At 37.3% G+C, this 19,755-nt stretch overlaps 1 protein-coding gene and 1 long non-coding RNA gene across 4 annotated transcripts in view; one reads left to right on the top strand and one right to left on the bottom strand.

Moving 5' to 3' along the window:
• LOC138024923 (cell adhesion molecule DSCAML1-like) overlaps window positions 1-18,176 on the bottom strand; it is a 147,073-nt gene extending 128,897 nt beyond the window's left edge. For 2 of the 3 annotated variants that reach the window (XM_068872122.1, XM_068872121.1), the window contains exons 1-2: window positions 17,887-18,170; window positions 6,549-6,862 (exon numbers count right to left, since the gene is read on the bottom strand). The gene's annotated coding sequence lies outside the window, so the exon portion shown is untranslated. Of the gene's footprint in view, window positions 1-6,548; window positions 6,863-17,886 lie in introns of all 3 variants that reach the window. The other variant, XM_068872123.1, reaches the window with a different exon arrangement.
• A 103-nt stretch (window positions 18,177-18,279) lies between these two features.
• On the top strand, window positions 18,280-19,523 carry LOC138024928 (uncharacterized). The gene is made up of 3 exons (XR_011127099.1): window positions 18,280-18,392; window positions 18,529-18,610; window positions 19,360-19,523. It is a non-coding gene; the product is annotated as an uncharacterized lncRNA (long non-coding RNA).
• Window positions 19,524-19,755: the final 232 nt, after the last annotated feature.

Here is a 19,755-nt window from a genome sequence, read left to right as displayed (position 1 = left end):
CACGAATTTCATAATGTTCCAACTTGCCAAATACGATTTGATGGTCAATGGTATCAAATGCTTTAGAGAGATCTAGGAAAACCCCTGCAGTGGTCTCGTGCCGATCAATTGCAGATGAAATTTTGTTAATAAGGTGAATAGATGCAAGAGAAGTAGGGTGGTTTTCCGAAAACCATATTGACAACAGTAGTGCATGTCATATTTTTTAACAAACTCTATTAACCGATTGCACATAACTCTCTCAAAACATTTCGAAAAAGTCGATAATACAGAACTAGGTCTGTAATTCACAAAAAGACAAGGATCCTCACTTTAGTAAACAGAGATTACTTTAGCCATTTTCACTTTGTCTGGGAAATGCCTTTTTGCAGCGACTGATTAATAATATTCGCTAAAGGTGACGAAATAATTGAAAAGAGCTTTGATTACACGCATTGGAATGTTGTCATAACCAGGGGCTTTCCCAGAAGCTAATGTTTTAGAAATATTTTTTATAAGGCTATTTTTTCCGATTTATAGATTTCAGTATGGCTGGGGTCAATCCAGGAGACATAAACTTGTTCATTTGTTTGCCTTTGATGCATTTTATTGGAAATGAGAAATCAAATTGACTCGAGTATTCAGTTATGAATACTGTAGGATTCATGTTTAGAAGTTTCAACCAATCAGTGAGCGTAAGAGATTCATTGAATTTGTTTAATTGTCTTCTCTAAACGAGCGCTTAAAAAGTTTCTTCTCACTTTTGTGCGGCAAAACTTCATCATAAAAGAGCATAGATCGGAAAATGATGCAATAAATCATTGAGAACAATACCGGTGAAGACGTGTTGAGAGATGATTGGTAAATATGTTGTCAATTAAGACGGTGCCTACTATAATTGTTATTGCGCATACGTTCTGCGCATCTCGAGATACTCTGATTTACTATGGGTAGTGCTTATTAACACAGGGATATTTTTGCGCGGCTCAAAAACTATGCGGAGAAAGTAGAACTTAGCAGGTGTTCTTGAGTTTACGACTATTTCCATAAAAAGTGATTCAATTAATTATCTCAGGGTCGGAGAAATTACATTCCGCAGGAGCCCATCACCTGGAGCGTGCAACTTACATATTTTCGTGCAACGGCGTTTTCACAAGTAAGGTTATTTTTAGATTGAATTTCCCGCGAATGAGACTCCCACAGGAGCCCGATGACCAATTACAAGAAATTAAGCTGACGTCATAGGGTCACCGAACCGGAACTGCCTTTGTTTTTGACCTTATTCGCGGGAAGGGCTAGTCTAAAAATAAACCTACTTGTGAAAACGCCGTTTCACAGACGCTGTTTGGAAGTTGCACGCTCCAGATAGGCTCCTGATTCCGGATGAAGTTTACAGTCAAGACCATTTTGTCAATAAATCCCGGACGCATACAAAACATGGTCCCCAGGTCCATGGACTACCCCTGTGGACCACCCCTCATTTTGTAAAGTTACAAAGCAGAAAAATCTCTAGAACGAAAGAGGGAAGTGATCCTCTCACTTATCTGCACAATTTTAGCAATTGTCTCTTATTAAGTCACCTGAAAAAATCAGGTGGCTCCAAAGGGATTCGAACCCATGCGATGCTGGTGCAATGCACTACAAAGAGCTTTGAAGCCACTCAGTTGGGAGGCAGGTCCAATCTGATGGGCTCATTTGTTCCGGTGATGGACTCCATGACTGAAATTAACGTATATTTGAAAAGCGGGTTATAGACGAAATCCCTTTGGAGCCACCAAATAGGTGGTATAAGTGTCTATAACAGGCAATTGCTTCAATTTTCCTGTCACGGCCTTTTCACGGACCGCCATATATTTTTGGATTGAATTTCTCGCTAATGAGAATCCTGTAGGAGCCGGTGACCAATCACAGGAAAGTAACTTGATATTATAGCGTCACCGAGACGGAGTTGTCTAGAAATAGATCGTATATGGGCTCCTGGCCCTAGTTTTTCAAAAGGTGGATAATGCTATCCACCGGATAAAATCATTATTCACTGGATAGCGCAAGTGGTTTCGCTAAGACTTATCCACTGGATAGTGATTATCTGGCTGATAGCGCTATCCATCGTTCGAACAACTGGGGCCTGGGGTCCGTTTCTTGAAAGTCCCGAAACTTTACGGGCCACTTTCGGGTGACACAATTCCTTTTGTATCTCAAGATCTGAGAGGATTTAAGTCGTCAAACCGCTCAGTCATTTTTCTTTTTTGTTTACCTTACAGTTTAAAACATGTTAAAGATCGCCTTTCTAAAGCAGGCGGTTGGCAGTTTCACAAATGGCTTTTGCGCCCGAAAAGTTATCGGCACTTTCGAGGACACGGGCCCTGGTCTGTAAAAATACCGTGACATAGGCTTTAAGTATTAGAGTTGTTCATCCTAGTCATGAGCTTCGCTTAAAATTTCCAGGTACATGTAAATGCGAGGATCAATTCGCTCTTTCATCTTAAGATTTTTGGCTTTCCACAGTTTTCCGAAGAAAAAGATCAAGATTTTGAAATCTGTGAAATGGAAGCAACAGGATGTCTCTTCTGACGTGTTAGTCACTGTTTGCCTAACGAATAGACCTATTTGTAACGAATAAATGCGAATCAGGGGAAAATGCTAAATATAGTGAACGTGCTCCTGGAGGGGGGACTGGAAACTATACATTTCAAAGGCCTTTTTCTCAAAACCTAGCCGTACGACCGGGTTGAAAATTTTGGGAATTAGTAAACAATATGAGGACGAAGCCGTCAACATTTTTTGAAAAAAAGATCTATCAGACAGTTTTTCAGTTATTATCAAAGTAGACAAAAATCGACTTTTTGCCATTTGTGAAAAACGTGTCTGACAGATTTAACTATTTATTTCTATACATGATTATTTTTTCTTGCTAAGGAAATCCTGAAATTTTAAGTTGAGGTCGTACGGCTAGTTTTTTGAAATCTCTAGTTTCCAGTCCCCCCTCCAGGAGCTTGGTCACTATATTTAGCATTTTCCCTGATTTGCATTTATTTGTTAGGTAAAATTACATTTTACATCAATTTGCAGTGACTAACTAACACTTCAGAAGAGACATCCTGTTACTTTAATTTCACAGATTTCAAAATCTTGATCTTTTTCTCTTTTTCTTAGTAGGAAAAAACGTATTGAATTTACAAACGAGGGGATATGTCCAGGTTTGACCCTAATTATATGCACGCGGATTTCAATAAGCGTCACGAAGTGTCCCCTTGCTCTTTCTCGCCAACTTCAACATCACTCGTGTCTCAGAATACAGACAATTTACGTCACAAAGAGTCCCCCAAAAGCTTCTCTTTAAGTAAAGATTAACTGCTGCATTTACCCAAAGCTAAAAATAACGCAACCTTTACCCTTACCTTATTGTTGAAAATAGGTAGCAAATGCTTAGACTTAAAGGTACACTTCGTGTTGGATGTCAAATTAGGCGTGCATCTGATGGGCCATTTTCGAGTTGCTGTTTGTCTCGGTTTCGAAGTGAGTCTTGGTGCTCAACTATTGTAAGGGAAATGAGTTTTTATTTGCATAAGAATACGCAACTTATTTCCATTTGAATGGATGTGCACCAGGACTCGCTTTAAAACTGAGGCATGCAGCAACTCGGGTCCGAGAATTCATGAAAGAAAACACTCGTATTCACGGGATGATCCGCAGAGTATGTTGGTCTATACACGATGACAACTCGAACAGACGAACAGTTCCGAACTCCACAAGCCATACCGCTCGGCTGAAAACACTTTGTTTACATCAAGACCGTCCCGATATAACAGCGCAGTCCCGCCACCCCTACGAATAACTGGAATAGAGTGAGCTCACTTAAAATCGCAGAATCAAGATCATTGAGCCAGGACTCGCATATCGTAAACAACTCAGCTATCAGATCACATACCAGGTCCACAAAAGCCGATGATTTCTTCCTTAATGATCTTGCATTCAAACTACATAACTGAAAGCCCTGTTGTCCAGGTTACCAAAGATGGCATTACGCTCAACACTTATAAGTGTGTCACGTGGTGGCTTCCTGCACGGATGAGCGCGGCTCTCAATTCGCGATGAAACAATGGAGGTTATGTGAGCATTTCCTGTGGGGCCCGGATTAAGTTTAAATACCAAATCACCAACGTCCAATACAATATGAAAAGTCGCCACTGAATAGGCCATTTCCGAGTTCTTGCCTGGCTCCTCTTCAAAGCGAGGCCAAGTGCGAAGTTTTTGTTATGAAAATTAGTAGTCATTCTTATGTAAAGTAGAACTAATTACCATCACAAAACCTTCGCACTTAGACTCGCTTTGAAGAGGAGGTAGCATGAACTCGGAAATGGCCTATTAGCATAGAAGGCACATGGTCTCCTTTGTCGCCTCAGTTTAATGTTCAGTGGTCCATTAAACGAAGATGAGTTGGCGCAAACAATGAGAAAATGTTTGCATGCCAAGGCCGTGAACACAATAGCTCTGTAACAACGCCCCCGTTATGAATAAAATCCAAGTTTTCACTGAATTGACCGAATGCAAAAATGGCCGCCAACAAATTATTCTTTTCTCTTTGTGTTAATTAGCCTAACTAGCCTCGTTTTACAGCCCAAATTCTTTCAATTTTACGCGTGTGAACGAGGCTAGTTAGGCTAATTAACACAAAGACAAAAGAATAATTTGTTGGCGGCCATTTTTGCATTCGGTCAATAGCCAGGTTGAAGATGTTGGAAGCCAGAAATCTCTTGAAAATTGCCATATCTCATACCCAAATACATTTCCATCACTTGACGATGGCTTTAGACATCCGCTCGAAGAGTTCTTTGAACAAATAAGAGCCCCAGTTAGGAATAAAATGACTGAAATCACGGAGCTCATTTGTGAATGCAGAAAGTTTCATTCTGGCATGCTGATTACATTTCAGAATAAAAAATGGGGTCACCGAGTTCGTTTTTGAGATATGAGTAGCTGTTGCCACGGTAACTTTTTACGTCACAAAAAATGACCGAATCTTTTTCAGCAATAATTGGTGTTTGATATGGTACCATAACATTGCTGTTAAGTGATAAAGTCTTGTAGAAGTGAAAATTCTTCTAATAAGAACGTTTCTTTCAAGTGTTGAAACTGGTTTGAGCCACCTTAAGTGTAAAGTATGCCAATGAATAGCAAAGAAGGAATACAAGTTATCACTTGCTTGTGATATGAGAACAACAGGTCAAATATTTTTTTTTTTTTTTCTTACCACTTATGCGTCATAAAAAATTTGCATACTGTTAATATTATAATTGAGACCTATAGCAAACGACTAAACATACCTTCCAGTTTCACTGCGCAACAGACACGAGAGAAATATACGATTAGGTTTACTTTGGACGTTTAGGCCGCACACCGTCTTAACATTACAAACATGAATATTGGAGAAAAAGCCACATCTATTGGGCGCACATAAATTGACTAAACACATTTCACACACAATACAGCAAGGAAAGTATATCCAATACACAAAGTAGCGGCATTGGCGGATACGAAAACCAAAAACCCTGTGGAAAAAAATGGAAACGTATCCTCCCCGAACCAAATTCAGTGCCGCAAATACTTCGGACGTCATGGCGGCCATGTTGGTGTAAAAAACGTCTTTTGGGAATTTTTGTCTCTCTCTATATTATTATTATTATTATATATTATTTTATTTATTATTATTATTATTAATATTATTATTATTATTATTATTATAAAAACGCGAGCGACATTTTGCTTTTTTTTTTGTGCACCAACATGGCCGTCTAATCACGTGAGTGCAAACTAAGAATTGCGTAACAGATAATGTGATTAAAACAAAAATGAAGTTTAACTATACGTCCAAAATCTCGAAATCGTGGGTAATAGGTGTCGGCCTCGAATGACTAATCACGTGCTATACCTAGCTTAGATACACTTAAGTCACTACCTATAATCCCTCACTTACACCTTCTGCAACCCAGGCCCTCTCGCTCTTGTGACGCAGAAATATTCAATTTCAGGCTTATTCGTTACCACTCAATCGCTAGAAATTCCGGCATTAAACAAGAAAGGTGAACACATCCGTAAAAAAAAAGACTCTACTGAAGACTATCAGGTTGTCGTTTGTTATCCATTGAGTGCAATTACAAACAACAAGACAAATCGAGGCAGTGAATTGTCTTTCACTGCTGGTTAAATGTATTCTCGCTGAAGCCTTCTTTGGAGGAAAACGTTGAACAAAGTTCACTTTATCCAGCATGAACAAAATGTTGGTTTTGGCCTGCGCCGATGCCATTAACTTTGTCCTCAATATAATTAGTTTTTTTGTGGAGAAAAAACCTTTTAACTGTGTTCTACCTCAAAACCAATTACGCTGAACAACAAAAGCAAAAAAGTAATCGCACTTTCGTTATAATCTGCATGACGTTATTCAGTGCAAGAAGTACTTTTAATTTAATATTCCATCTTGTACTGACATGATGTAATCATTGATTATAAACTAAATGTCCACCGGCTCAAACTTTTTTATGCCTTGGTATATCACAAACTTTGTAACTCACCTTAACAAGTCCATTTTCTTTGTAATCTGTCCATGTTTTATTGTCTGTAGATGACTGTAAGGTGTACTTCTTCTTCACCCAGTAAGATAAATTCCTCCCCCTTGAGTGGACACAGCACAGATTACATGAAGCGACTGTAGGTCAATCTGCAGATACTTATATTATCCCCCCCATAAGCACACCATGATCCTCTTACGTCATTCAATCTACCAAAACTGGCTGGATCACAAGAAGTAGGCACTGGAGGCTGTTATCCTTTCATCTGGGATTAAACCGTTTTCCATTCCAAGATCCCAATCAATCAATACAGTCTCCTACGTTTTTAAATAAACAACTGCAGTTTAGGTTACAGTTGAAAACTCCCTGGCGGAAAACAAGACTCATTTTATCTTTGTTCTTTTCCCAAATAAACTAACATTTAGAACCTTTTTTTTTTTTACTAATGCAGTAGATAAAGGGTAACAAACACTTAATGAGCTAAGCGATATTATTATTATTATTATTATTATTATTATTATTATTATTATTATTTATTATTTTATTACCGCGACAGAACTGATTAATTAATTATTACCGGAAACGCACAAAGCTTTGATTGACATTTTAAGAGAATTCATTTGGGTAACTAAGGCTTAAGTTTCAGATCAGTCAATAGCACGTGTTTGAAAGGATATAAGTCAGTCGCTAACCAGTTTCAGTAGTTTAAGTCAACTAGTTTCAGCAGTGTTAAGCCGTCGAGTTCAGTTTCAAGAGTTCGTAGTTTACGGAAACCCGCCACAGAAGTAAGTTTAGTTCAGTCTTTTATTTTGATTCTTTTTTTTTCATTTGCTTAGAGATTTCAGCGTATTCGAATATCTCAGTGATTGTTATGTAATCTTGTTCATTTCAGATCGAATAATTATCATAGTGAATAAAAAAACATTGATTATCGATTCACGGTTCTTCCGTAAACTTTCAAGCCGTCGATACTCCAATTGTCGAAATATTATTATTTATTAAATTATTATTATTAGTATTATTATATTCATCATCATCATCATCATCATCATCATTATTATTATTATTATTATTATTATTATTATTATTATTATTATTATTATTATCTTTAGTCTGGAATACCATGCAATACCAGTAAAAAATATTCGGCAGTCGGGCTCTTTTGAGACCTATTATTTTTATTGTGCTTTCTGCTTCCTATGTGGGCAGGCCTAGGGAATATTTTCCGACATGCCAATACAGTTTCTGCACTATTTGTCCCATTTGGCATTTGATAAAGATACCAGGGTGGGGCGAGAGATGCATTAATTTGGGTAAAATTCATTAACAACTAATCCTTTAATTTGCTGATAAAACCCCGAAATCATGAGAAGCTAAATTTTAATAGCGAATACTGTAACGTCGATAATGCTATCTTCATTCCATTTCAGGCATGAAACTTATCGCAATTAAGTATTTTTTAAAAATCTGTTCTGTTACCGCTGTAGTCTGCTTTCGCTAATATAGTCAATGATTTCCAATATACTAGAACAGTTAGTGAAACTCAAAACTCGTACTCGTAGTCGCGATTTCGGAGTTTTTATCAGCAAATAAAAAAAATAGTTGTTGATGAAGTTTCTCCAAACTTAATGCATGCATGTCCCCCCCCCCCCCCCCCCCCCGTATCATTTATATGAACCATTTGGAATTGATTTACTTGCGAAGCTGGGTGTCATTTATTTAAGCCATATAGAATTTTCATCGGTCCAAGCGAGAATGGACTGGGACTAGTTCCCGAAAAAGGAAAAAAAAAAACTTTAACGAGTAATTTACTTCGGAATTTTAACTTGGAGGACAACCTAACTTCGTTTTTTTTTTTCTTGAAGCTGTGGGAAGATATCTGTCAAAGGGTCCCTTACTGTATATAGAGAGCCAAAATTTCAGAGATATTTTAGAGGGAGAAAGTTAGGCGATTCTTGCCATTAGGATACAAACAAGTTTCATTTTTATAGTTAGCTTTTATATTCTTTTCACTAATTTCGAATTTTTTTGGTTGGGGGTGGGGGGGGGTGAGCTTAATTGAGATGTTCAGTGTCAGTTTTACTATTGAACGCCCCACTCTTCCTTTTTGCCGATGTTTTTGCTGACTTAAATCTTAAATGACAGGTAACGTGACGAAATTAAATAAATCCATACTTTCTTCCTATACACGAAGTGTGCAATCCTTTATTTTAAAAAAATATTCTTGACCCTGAATGCATTCTTTCAATTTTTTTTTTTTGTTATACTTGATTGTAAGAAGACCTGTTTTAATCAATATTATTTAACTAAACAATTATTTGATTGGCGTAATTCTAAAGCATTTTGAATTGTTCACTGGGTTTTATCCCGTTTCGCGCACCGAAAATTGTTTCTTGCTTTCCCAAGACCTTACAGAAGAAAAATGTTCCATATAGCTCCTCTTTTGGTCTTTTGCCTAAGGAGCGTTCTTCCGACAGAGGGGCAACCATATGAATCTACCGACGCATTGCACCAAAAAAAACAATTGAAAATCAGCACGTGACAAAAGACCACGTGGTACAGTGCTTGATGCCCGATTCGACTGCACAATACCAACACGTGGCACAGTACTTAATTAATAAGCTCTACTTTATTCTTCTACTGGTAACCTTTGCTTAAAAATTCCGACATGAATGCCCAATCGACTGCCAAAAATCTTCCAGTTTTATGAACGTCATTCCCCACGTGGAAAAATAACAGAAGGGGCTTCTTATCTTAAATACTAACACAATACCTTAATTATAACTATCTTCTCTTGCTTTAATTGAAGATACTGCCAATCGTGAACTGCCAACGTTCTTAACTGTTTAAATGCTAACAAGTAATATGACTTCTGTCTTTAAGTGAGCTCTAATTGTTTGATTATTTTGTAAGCACTAGTAACCTTGAATTCCTTTAGTAGTTTTGGGGGTTTTGCCTATTCCTAACTAATATGCAACTTGTATGTTTGTATGTCGTCATCCGGATAGTACCAATAAATAAGATCTGAATCATTTTGTATAATCCAAGTAATACAAATACCTTAAGTGAAATTCCATATTTCTTGCGAGGATCGCCGAGTCATTTGCTTTAGCGCTGGATTTTTTTTGCCGCACATCATCAACCGAAAAGAAGGTATTTGTTACGCGCAGCAAGGCTATTAAGTCAAGTTTCTTCCTTTTTTTTCCATAATTTCTATAATTTTCGCTATCATGGAAGTATCAGAGATCAGGAATGAAAAATCTTCCAGTTTAAAGTATTCAGGGCATTGGAAAGCTTCTTTTGTTTATGTAAGGGTTCTTATCATCATCATTATCATTATATTATTATTATTATTATTATTATTATTATTATTATTTATTATTATTATTAATTAACAATGATTTAGATAAACATATTCGCGCTAAGGTCTTTGTCTAACTCATGCAAATTAATGACTCTGGACTCTTAGTTTCTCTTGAGATCGCATATTTAATTTAGTTTCCCTTGACAATGGCGCCAAGATGTCGCCGAAACGTCGGACGCTTTTATCGTTAGTTTTTTGCCAGTATATATAATTAATTAATTTATTTATTTTTTTACATAGGAGAATTAAACGACGTTTAAAAGACCGTTTTAATGAACACCGCCGCACTTTAGATAACGCTAACACAAATCCAAATTTACTACAGTCGCAGAACATTTCCTCTCCTCTCCCCACAACATCTCTAAGGACATGAAATTAATTCCTATCGAAAAATTTTTTTTCTAGCAGAGACTGGATCCGTAAGGCCAGGGAAGCTTTTTTAATTTCAAAAGGCAGGACAATTGATTCCAACGGTCTTAATATCCGCGAAGAAACGTATTAGATTTCGGTTTATTATTAGAGTCACTTCCGTTATTTTTCCGTTACTCTTAGTATTTGAATTAAAATTTGTTGTAACTGCCAAGTTTTATTACATTTTTTTCCAGTATTACGTCAACATCCATTTACTATATATATATATATGTACATAGAAGCAATCGAATGTAAACTCTCATTGTACCTGAAGAAGGCTGGTTTGGCCAGCCGAAATATCGTACACCTGACTAAAATCAAATCTACGTTGTATCGGCTCTTGCTCAAAAATTTTAGTTTCTCATCAAATTATGTCTGAACGTTAAGAAGAATCTTCCAATTAATGACCTGATCAAACAACAACACCTAGGAATTTTGTACTTCCAACTTGTTCAACAACATTGCCATCCATCACAAGAGAAATATAACGGCGGCTAATCTAATTCGCAGGTTGCAAAATATAAAAAGCGACCTTTATGATTAATTTATCGGCCTAGGACTGAAAACTATGGAGTTTTTGTTAATTTTCTTAATATTCAGAGTGTTGGGAATTTTTTCGAACCATTATAAATCCTTTAAGGTCTGACGACAGTGAATAGCGAGAATACCTCTCAAAAAGGACTTCTCTTGAGATTATTTTCGTGAAGTATGTCTTTCAGAATCAAGCTATAACGACCGTAAACAAAATTTGTAAATTTCATATAAACCCTTGTAAACAAAATATGCAAGCAAATTCCCGGGAAATAGGAGATTTCTAATATCCAGTTTTCAGACGTTGTGCTTTTTTGTGCAATGATCTAATTTTCCATTGATGACTAAGTGATGACTAAAAATATTTAAAAATTTTTGAAATCTGCCTTTTTGCACGGAGCTACAGAGTTTGAATTCGGCCAAAATCCCATACATTCACTGTAATTTAAGCCGCGTTTGCCACCAACCAAGATGGCGTCAGAAACCGTGAAAAGGTCTATAAATAAACAACAATGGTAACGTTATCATGTGCGTCAGTTCTCCTATAGAAATAAATAAGGAGTCAAACTTCAGGCATAATTCATCTTATTGGACAAACAATAACTGTCACCACTAATTTGCGAAATGGCGAGGATCACGTTTTTACAAAAGCACCTAAAAATATCATAATGAAGGCGCTGTGTTAAAGTGCTACTATGATTAAAAAAAATGTTCCTTTTTATATATTACATCATCTAAAAGATTCGCAACCAGGGAAAAGTATTTCGTTGAATTACGTTTTCGGAAGGGGAATTTTTGCAATTTTTGGCACATTAAAAAATGTCACCTAGCAGTTTCGGATGAGCAAATGGTTCGGTTGGAAGTTCTTAGGAGGTAACGTTCAGCTAGCAATTTCTGAAATGAAGAAACATCATTCCTTAAAATTTTCGGACACTTCAATTTTCAGCTAAGATATCCGAACGGATCAAATTCTGCTAGGTGAAAAAAAATGACTTTAGACAGTCTTTATACATTACAAAGCCTAGAAACGAATTTCCCAAAGGCTTTTGGCTTTGCTCTTGAAAAGTTGTTCACTTTGAGTGTAAAGGCCGGTACACTCGAGGGAGCTTGCTCCTGAAACACGCTGAAACACGTTCTCCTGGGTAAGTACCCCAACCAGTACACACGAAGGACACGAAGGGAGCTGAATGATGAAACAACCCGATTGGGGCATGGGAACTGTTGTGAAGAAAAAAATAAGCCAATTTGATTGTCCAACTGGGGACACGTCATGTCACGGCAACCACAATAGACAAATCTGGACAGACTTTGCATCATACTGGCATCTACTATCAAAAAATCAAATCCACCTCTCCCTTCAGCTGTTTTATTTTGGGGTTATTTTCGGAAAAAAATGCCCTTTACTGATCTATCAAATTGCTTCATAATTATTGGAAAGTGTTTTGTGGTACTTGCAGAAGAAATCAACCGCCTTCCTAAATCGAGAGGTTTAAAGCCAAAAATTAAAATTAAGTATGAAATAGAAAGTAGTAATAACAAAAAAACGAATATTTTTAACTAAAAAATGGATAATTAAACCTATATACTAAATATTGTATTATTTTAACTATTATTATATCAAATTTACTATTTTGTAACGTTTACTTTTGTGCGTGTGTAATGGCACTTTTAGAATATAAGATTGTAATAGTTGAATGTAATTTATTACATAGGGAGTAGGACTTGTATTTTTATTACTTGAATTATATTTATTTATTTATTATTATTATTATTATTATGGGTATTTATTAGTTATGTTTAATGTTTTTTTTAGTGTTCCTAAAATGTATTTAATTACTAGCTTTAATAAACAATAAATTAAAAAATAATATGTAATAGTGGTGCCAATAAGAATAGAGTACATTATAACAACAACGTAAGAAGCGTAGGTACTTTAAACTTTGTTCCATTACATGAGCCTAAATCATTCGGCCAGTCGGATTTGAAAAGCCGCGATACCCACCCCCCCATGAAGGCCGTTTGTGATTTTCTCAATATTAAGGAGAACCTCAACCAGTGCGAGACAGTTTCAAGTTCAATAGTCGGGGAGTCATTCGTTCAATTGGAAGGCTGCTTGGATCACAATGCTTAAAGAAGAAATTGGGGTCGTGCAGCAAAAGGAGAAAAAACGTTTTATTGAAGCAATTCCCCAAGAAAAATCATCGCTGTAGATAATGAAGTATAACAGGACCGACTATCATCGAGCGTCCTCCGTTTCGATCGCGCGTAATTTATTTGGTCCAAGTGTTTTCGCGCTTTATTGCATGAGATGTGGAATAACTCTTCTGGAAACCGATTGCCTACCAAACAATTTTTTTTGTAGCCTCAAGTATTTCCAAATACGATTGTTAACAGCCCCTTCGAAAGACTTTTGGAAGCACTAGTGTTCAATGCCATTAAATTTGATGACAATATATAGAGTCCTAAGATGCCTCCTATGTCCTCGGTTAGTTTTAAGGTCTAGTCTATATTGCAACTAGTGTAATACAGTTTTGACATATAACTGTAGCAAGAAAAAGAAACCCTTACAAAACGGATGTAAAGTGGTAACGAAAATATGAAACCAAATGAAACTGCAACCAATTCTCCCGACCTTTGAAAAAAAAAAAGTCCTCTGGCCCCAGGGTATCATCGGCTAACTTTTCACGAAACTTGACAAATGCTAGAGTGTTATTCTTCAGTTCGACTTTACTTCGATCACTTCGAATCTTTAGAGTTTGCGCAGCGCAGTGACGCGAACAAAGCCATTTTTACGTCATTATTCTCTAGCCAATCACGGTTTTTGTGCTCTGTCTCCTAGGCCCCCTTCTTTAAAACATTTTTCTTTAATGATTTTCAACTTTTGTGTGTTTTTTAAAATATCATTGTCTACTTATTATTGTTCACATTCTTACTCTACTCATACGTTACGTATAGTACATTGCATATTACACAAAGCACTACGCTACACTATACTGTAATTACATTCAACAAATACATTTTTACTGCTTACTTATTTACGAAATGACAATAATGCGCTCGATCCTGGCCACCTCGCACAAGCAAGGAAAAAAACAGTTTTAATTATTTACAAATGGAGTGGTTGTAATGTGAGAGGAAAGAGGGAAAGCCTGCCCTGGCAAATCGGCCGTGTGTTCTGCTGGTCCAAAGGTGTGGTTCCAGAAAATATCCATACCCCCACCAGGGAAGACTTTTTGATTTGCACCCCCTTTACCCCCAGGATTTTTCCGTTTCAGAGGGTCTTTGATGACCCCCCTCCCCTCCACTCAGGAATTTCCAGAATTTGTGTACTTACAAAAAAGAAAGTGAATTAGTTACCTAAATACGGTAGAATTTTATTACAACTGGTGTAAACATTTTAAGTTAACTTTAACAAAAATAACGCTTTGTTAAGCTCATTATCCAGCTAAACTTTTAGCTTCTTTGCCATCAACTTTGCAAATTATGTCTGTGTTGTTTTTATGTAAGATTATAAGGTTGAACGTTAGGGTTTGCACGTCGACTATTTCACGTTTTTGTGCAAACTTCGATGAGAATGTTTCACTTGCTTGAACAACTTTGCAAACGATAGTAAATAAAACAGAAACTTACAAGGTTCCTTTGTCTACACATTTTGTCAGTTTCTTCAGGTTGATTCTTATTAAAGACCAAAAACTTCACTAACACACACATGTTGACGAGGCGATTGTTTATGAAGAATATTATTGACGCCAAAGTAATAACTGCTTACTAACCGAATGCTAGGGCCGCACTGGGGAATACTGGCCCGAGGTCGTGGCAGTACGGACCGGAGCGAAGCGAGGTCCGTACTGCCATGACCGAGGGCATATATTCCCCAGTAACGGCCCGAGCAAGCTTGGTTAGTAAGTTGTTTATTATATAGCACTCTGTTTCTGATAGTATGCTTCGCTTTTTACACCTCACTTTTTAAAGATTGCAGACCTGGAAAATCGAAAGCTCAGTGTTTTTAAAAACTTTTAACCAGAGAACGTTTTTACTTTTCAATATTTGTGATCTTAGTTTATGGCGATTGAAGTGCAGTCTTAGAATTTACTGACTCTCCAGCAATCATTCTCGCCGGTAAACGACACCCAGCCGCACAGAAATTTGTTGCTAGTCTTTGAGCCACGGAAGGAGTCTAGAGGGCGACTGTTATTGTTTTTGGCGCGATTTACTTCCTCCAATGAGTAGTAAAACCCTGCTTTAGAATTTCCAGTTTGACGTAACGGACTAAATAGAGAGCTTTAGATTCTAGTACGAGAACGACTACGAGTGCGAGATTTTCTCATAAAAGACAACAGTGAGCGCGCGCAAACCATCGTCATTTTAGCGGGAAAAACTTGATGCCGTCGTCATTTTAGAACGAGGTTTTGCAAGAATGTCGTCGTATCAAAACAAGTCAACAACACGGTAGCAGTTTTGGCTTTTTTTGATGAGCAAAAAGGCTCAGTTACCAGCAATAAGAATAACTGAGCAACCTATACTGCTAACAAAGAGTAAGATTAAGCGTACGGGTTATAAATTTCCTTACTAGGCTGATTTAGCAACAGAACGGGAACGTCAGTGGCGACGTCGCGCGCAGCAAAACTACCAATGAGAATTTAGAATAGAGAAGAAAAGAGTGGAGTCTAATCTATTCTGAATTCTCATCGGTGCTTTTCTGCGCGCGCCGTCGCCACTGACGTTCCCGTTCTGTTGCTAAATCAGCCTACTGTTTTCGCTAAAAACGGGCAGTCAAAACTGGTACTCGTTCTCGTCCTCGTCGTAGAATCTAAAGGTCCCTAATATCTCGTTTCCCGAGGCCGCGACCCTTTTCTCAAAGAAGAAAAAACTTGACTCTGAAAGTCTACATGAGTCTTCAAATTAATAACCTGATCAACAAAAACACCTACAAATTTTGTGCTTTAAACTTGTTCAATTACATGACCTAAATCACTCGGCACAGTTTCAAGTTCAATATTCAGTCAATTCTTTAATTAAGGCGCTTGGATCACAATGCTTAAAGAAGAAATTGGGGTCGTCAGCAAAGAGAAAAAAACATTTTATTGAAGCAATTCTCCAAGAAAAATCATCAATATAGATAACGAAGTATGACGGACCGACTATCATCGAGCGTCCTTTGTTGCCATCGCGCAGAATTCATTTGGACTAGTTGTTTTCGCGTATTGCATGTGGAATAGCCCTCGCGAAAACCGAATGCCTACAAAACAACATTTGGTAGCTCCTATATAGATCAAAATACGATTATTAACAGCTCCTTCACAGGATTTTGATAAAACTGGAAGCACTAGTGTTCAATAGAATTAAATATTGATGACAATAATATATTAAGTCCAAAGATGCCTCCTGGTGTCTTGGGTTTAATAGTTTTAAGGTCATTTCGTTATTGTAAGTTGTGTAATACTGGTTTTGACATATTACGGTAGCACGAAAAAAGATACCATTACCAAAAGGGATGTGCAGTGGACAACGAAAAGTATGAAAACCAAATACAAGGCCAAATTTTCCCAAAGAATGTTCCACAAGGAAGGAAACCATTGAAAATATTTTGCTCGGCAGCCAGATGTTGAGTCAATACCATATGGATGAATTTAAGTTTTCTTTGGCTTTTGCCAATAATCCAAAAAGAACTAGTTAGCTTTGGTTGTTTGTCACCGTTTTACTGAGAGGAAATTGTTGTTCAACTGAGATGTGTGTGATAGATAGGTCAAGAGACATTTGAAACGGTTTTGTAGTATTATGTCAAATAATTTTTGTCTATAGGCAGGTCATTCGTCAGGCTAGGGGCCAGTTTTGAGCGGACAAGAAGCCAGTCTGGCCAGACAAAAATACAAAACAGTACGAAGAAATAAAATTTCAGAGAGAATGATCTATTGACACAATGTGACATTTGGACACATGTTTTAATTGAAGTTCAGATGATATAAATTTAAACTAAATTAAATAAAGCCGTTTTTTGGAGAACCAGATGTAGATGGTTTTATCAGTCTCTTCCTTTTACGGCCTGATTTTTTTGTGGTTTTTGTATTTCCTTTTAGTCTTAATTAGGCTGTGGAAACGAAACACAGCACAGCATTATTGTGTAAAATTGTGAATTGAATAACAAAATAAATTTATTTTCCATATTATCCGGACATTTGAGATATTTATTAATGGGAACATAGTTTTTAAGTGAACCTAGCTGTTGTTAACCCTTTCGATTCACTCCTGTGGGGTTCCCCATTGACGAGTAAAATCGTCTGGCGTTAGACAGAGTAAAATCTATCTAGTCTCAGTGGCTTTTACAGGAGTGAAAGGGTTAATTAATTAATTCAAACTAAAATACACGGCCGGTAAAAGCGCGACATTTTTAGACCGGACGTCTTGCTTCTACTCAGAAAAAAGTTCCTTTTAAAATGTTACCTGTTACGTTTTGTTTTCTGACAAACTAGGAAAAAAAATACTGGGCTAGCGACAACCAAATGGTAAAAAGTATCAGGCGACTGAAATTAATTTTTCGACCCTTTCTGAAAACAATTTTCAAATGCTTTAAATTCAATTTTCGATTCACAACAAAGCGTGACCAATCGCACGTTTCACCCTTTTCACAGAAGAAAAATCTGTCGACTGTCAACGCAGTCGGAAACAATTATTTGAACCAAAGATGTTTATGAAACGAATCTGCAATCATTCTGATTAAAAAACATTTGGAGAAACTTGTGATACATTTTAGATTCGATTCGGTTCACGATCAGCAATTAAATCATAAAACATGGTGACGCACTGTCTGGCTGTCGGGTCTGCTTGGCGGAAGTTTATTTATTCTCCGTTTGAGTTCTACTTCTCGTCTCAGATTTTCAAACTAGGATCTTTCATATTTTATTACACATTTTCCTACCCGCAAATCGGATTTTTCCTCTCGCATTTTTGAATGCGCATCACGCATTTACAAGCTTCCGTGCTTACAGTCTTCCATATTTTATCATGATGACTAAGTAAACATGCAATGGGACTCACCCCAGACACAATGCAGCAAGGAGATGACAAATACAACTTTACACCAATGAATGTAGCGATAAAGCTCCATCGCAAGATTAGACCTAACGGAAAGACAAGCTAGCTTCTTTCGGCTACCAGCCGCTCATGTCGCATCCTCGGAGACCCAGGGGCAGACAGCGGAGGCAAGGGGAATTTCTAAACGGGCAAAAGAAAATGGCGACAAAGAAAAGCTTAGTAGGGCGAGAACAGCCCCTGCGGACACGTTCTTACCAGACCAGCTCCAAACAGCAGGTGTAGTTCTCAATTCTGATTGGTGCCAGAATTTCTTTGTGCTTTTCTGCCCAATCAGAGGTCAGCAGGCCGTGAAGTCGTTTTGTGTATTCTTACATGGAAATAACTTGATCGCCATACTCGCCTGGTTCGTTTGGTAGGGTTTTGCTCGAGGGGAAAGTCTCAATCACAGCACAAAATGTACAGGAAATCGTTCGGGATATCGGCGGAAAAATACGCTGGACCTTTCGCAGGTATCGTTACAGTCGCGTATTTCCAAGTGTGCGAGGTTTTTGTAAAGATGTCCTCCCCGATTCACCTAAAATAGCAGTGATTAATTTTGATCTAACAATTGAATTATTTTTATTCTGCCCTCTTTTCTTGGTCAAGGTATTTCTAGATTTCTTACAAGAATTGCTGTGGCAGAAACTTTGCTAATATCAAGCAACTCTTGATCGCACGGGCCACACTGGTATGTCGATAACACAGCATGCAGCACGACTTTATTTTAATGCTCGCCAAATTCAAAGCTATCGAGCTCGTGTTCTCTTTACGATATTTCTCACGATGAGCCACCCGAAAGAAACAGTTGACGACTGTTGTCGAGTGCGTTCTTACGTTTTTGTTGACAAAAAGAGAAAGCGAAACCTTTATGGTGAATTTTTGAGAATACTTGAAGAAGTTTTCGATCAAACTTAAAAGTCCAGGCACATGATCGATGGTCTTTCTCGTGGAAAGGGTGGAAAGGGTAAAATCAATCTGGAAAAAAAAAAGGCGTCATTTGCCATTTCAGCAAACCACTTGTTGAATAGGAGACATCCCCTTTCTACTTTGACATCGAGCCAAGGGGATGCACAAAGTGCTTGTCACTTTGACACGAAAAAATGTTATAGCAATCCCTTTGAAAATATACCAATTAAGCGAATTCCTCCATCCTCGGTGGTGTCTTGTCCTGGTGAGTTAACAAATCACCATGAGGAAAGCACCCAAACACCAAAATCAGGTCGCCACTGCTTTCCCAAATATCCGTCAAGGTATGCACATTTCCAATAATTATGTATACATACACACATTGTATGTCGATGTAGAAACACATGTTATGTACTAAAAAATGAAATTTGCCATCGTTGTAATGGCATATCCTTAAGTTTCAAGTTTATTGTGAATTACTTAGTTTAACTTATAACACAAGATACAAGATGCCATATCTTTATTCTTCAGGAGGCTTAGAACAGGTGTTCAACCGAGCGCTCCAGCCACTCCAAAGGATAATGAATCAAGATTTTACAACCGGAAATAAAGTTTGTTAGATTTTTTCAGGTTTATCTCAAAAGTTCGTCCAGTGTCCTTCCCTGATTTGTTTGGAAACAAGTGAGAAGCGTTATTTTGCATTCTTAAGGGGAATTTTCAAAAATTATGCAATAAAGGTTTGTCATATTTCAGCTTTTTCATAAATATTTTGAACTCTACTTCAGTTTAGTTCTTTCTCACATCATGTACTGGGTCAGGGAATTGTGATATGATTTCGAAATCTAAAAAAACAAAATACTGCTCACTGAATTGGTTTTCGAGATACTTTTCAAAAACCAAGTTTTAAAGGGTCTTTCAGTAGCACTG

The sequence above is a fragment of the Montipora capricornis genome, chromosome 11 (assembly GCF_036669925.1).
Source record: "Montipora capricornis isolate CH-2021 chromosome 11, ASM3666992v2, whole genome shotgun sequence".
Taxonomy (NCBI): Eukaryota; Metazoa; Cnidaria; class Anthozoa; order Scleractinia; family Acroporidae; genus Montipora; species Montipora capricornis.
Note: the sequence above shows the minus strand (reverse complement) of the source record. Positions and strands in the feature narration are given on the sequence as shown.